Source organism: Felis catus, chromosome D1 (assembly GCF_018350175.1).
Source record: "Felis catus isolate Fca126 chromosome D1, F.catus_Fca126_mat1.0, whole genome shotgun sequence".
NCBI lineage: Eukaryota > Metazoa > Chordata > Mammalia > Carnivora > Felidae > Felis > Felis catus.
In genome coordinates, this window is record NC_058377.1 from 60310417 (window position 1) to 60313564 (window position 3148).

The window sequence follows — 3148 nt, forward strand, 5'->3', positions numbered from 1 at the left end:
CAGTTTCTTTTTCTTTGCAATCATGGGGCTAGCATGATGTATGTAAAATAGATGTCTGATGAATGAATGTGAGAATGCATGAATATCACATGCAGAAAGAAGGGGAGAAATTTAGAAGCTAGAGACAGAAGCTTCCTTTGGAGTTGGTTACTGTATAATTCTGGATGAGTAGCTATTTTCAGAAAATGGATAAAAGACTTTCAAAGATGAATGCAGATAGTCAAAGCCAAAATACAGCAGGGATGACTCATTTGCACATATACCCACTTGAAAGTGAGAGTACTTGTAGGACCTACAAGTCCCAAAGAGTCATGTGGGAAGCTCCCTGTGTGAGGGCAGGGGCTGGGGCTTCTCGGGGGGGGGGGGGGCTAGTAGCTCTGCCTTTTGGAACAGAGTTGGAACAGAGTTGCCAGGTGCTGCCTGATTTCCTTGGTCCCGGCCCCGTAGATGACAGGGTTAACTAGACATGGGAGCAGCAGGTAGAGGGCGCTGAGTGAGTTGTGCATGGCCAGGGAGGCGGTGGGAGCCACACGGTAGATGATGGATCAGGACATGGTGGAAGAGTAGACGGTGAAGATGACCAGCAGGTGGGAGCCACAGGTGTTCAGGGCCTTGGAATGTGCTCTGCCTGATGAAATCCAGAAGGCAGCATGGGTGATGCGAGAGTAGGAGGCTCCAGGTAGCAGCATGTCCAGGACTCTGTTGAAGATGTGGACAGTGAGACCCACAGTCTTGTTCGGGGAGATGTCCCCACTGGAGAGCTTCATGAGGGCCATGTGCTCACAGGCAAAGTGGTGGATCAGGTCTGAGCAGCAGAAGTGAACCTGGGAGGCAAGCCCCACGAGGGGGGGGGCAACAATGCAAGTGCTCCTGGCAGCTGCCGCCCCCACCAGGCCAGCCAGCAACTGACCCGTCACTATCTCAGGGTAGCACAGAGGGTAGCAGATGGCAATGTAGCAGTCCAGGGCCATGACCAGGAGGATGTTGCAGTCAAAGACAATGAGGAAGTAGATGCAGAACATCTGGAGTAGACAGCAAGGCAGGGAGATGCGGTTGAAGTGGGTAGAGAAGCTGAACAGCATGGTGCGCATCACGGTGGCGGCAACACAGATGCTGACAGCCAGGAGAAGGGAAGTGAGCAGGTACATGGGCTGGTGCAGGCTCTGCTGGGCCACCACCATGTGGGTGACCAGGGCATTGGCAGAGATGATCACCAGGTAGAGGCTGAGGAAGGGCAGCACCAGAAGGGCGCGAGTGCTCCTGCAGCCCAGGGAAGCCCACCCAGAGGAAGCTGGTGTAGGACCCGTTGGAGCTGCTGTTGCTCCATGCCAACATCTTCCTTGGGAAGCAGAATGGTCTGGGAGCAGGATGGTCTGGTTTCCGTACCTTGACCCCTACTAGGGCCTGCCCCACCTTCACCAGGCTTTGGTCTTCATGAGTCAATATTCCTGGAGAAAAAAATGAGAAGCTAAGGGTCATAATTTAATGACAGATGAATCTTTCAATAAGTTTTTGCATTTCAAATATATTTCTCAGGGTAGATTTCGGATGTAGGATTATTGGGTCAAACAATCTGAACATTTTTGAGCATGCCAAGTGGATTTCTGAGAAAGCTGTATCAGTCTCATGTCTGAGTCACTGGTGCTAGTATTAAATTCATATGATTTAATAATTTTTATTTTAGTAATTTGATGATTGAAAAATACTATCTCATTGTAATTTGCAGGTTCTTGTTTGTGAAATATCTGTTCATTATACTTTGCCCATGTGTATAAGGTGTTAAGTATTTCCCTTAGCAATTTAATTATTAAAATTAATTATTCCTCTTTCATCCACTGAAACAAAATTTTCAAATCTCGTATTTTTATTTTGTTTCTGATATTAAGACTAAAAGCTTTAAATTTATAAAATGAAATCTATGAGCATTTCTCCTTATGAGTTGGTTTTAAGCTTGGCAAGTCTTTTCTCATTCAAAGATTTTGTTCCCCTTTAAAATATGGCATGATTTTTTCATATTAAATTTTGATCCACAAGAAATTTGTTTTTGTCACAAAGTGACAATCTAAGTTGGTATATTCCTCCCCAGGTAACTAAATACATTGTTCTTGTTTCAGCTTCTCCATTGCTTTGTGTTACTATCTTTATCCTAGATTAAGTTCTTGTATGTCATGGGGTTGTTTTACAGGTAGTGATGCTCTGATTGTTCTTGTGCCAATACCATACATTTTTTTTTTTAAATAAAAGCTTTATTGAGGTATAATTTGCAGACCATACAATTTACCCATTTAAATGTACAATTCAATGTTTTTTTTTTTTTTAGTAAATTCACAGAGCTGCACAACTATCACCACAATCAACATTTTCATCACATCAAATAGACACCCTTTACCAACTGATAGTCGCTCCCCGTTTCTCCCAATCCCCTCAGCCCGAGGCAACCACTTTCTGTGTCATTGGACTGGACTATTCTGAATGTTTCATATAAATGGAATCATACAGCATGTGGTCTTTCATGGCTGGCTTCTTTCACTTAGCATACTGTTTTCGAGTTTCAATATGCTGTAGCCATGAGTATGCCATTTCCTTTTAGTGGCTGAATAGTACTCCATCATGTGGATAAACCTCATTGTATTGATCCACTCATCAGTTGATAGATTTTTGGGCTGTTTCCACTTTTTGGCTCTTTTCAACAATGTTGCTGTGAACACTAATGTACAAGTTTTTATGTACACATGTTTTCATTTCTAGGAGTAGAATTACTGGGTATCTATATACTCTCTGTTTAATCTTTTGAGGAAGTACCATATTGTTTTCCAAAGCAGCTGCACCATTTACTTTCCCACCAGCAGCGTATGAGGGTTATAATTTCTTCATGTCATTGTCAGCAGTTATTATGATCTTTTTAAAAATTCTAGCCATCCAAGGTGTTCTGATTTGTGTTTCTCTGAGGGCTAATGATGTTGAACGTGTTTTCATGTGCTTTTATTTGGAGAAATCTCTATTCAAATCCTCTCCCTGTTTTTATGAAAAAAATTTTTTTTGAACATTTATTTATTTTTGAGAGAGAGAGAGAGAGAGAGGGAGACAGAGCACAAGTGGGGGATGTTCAAAGAGTGAGACATAGAATCTGAAGCAGGCTCCAGACTCT

The 3148-nt window shown here is 42.9% G+C and overlaps 1 pseudogene; it reads right to left on the reverse strand.

The window, feature by feature from the left end:
* Positions 1 to 309: 309 nt before the first annotated feature.
* LOC101097837 lies at positions 310 to 1335 on the reverse strand (annotated as a pseudogene).
* Positions 1336 to 3148: the final 1813 nt, after the last annotated feature.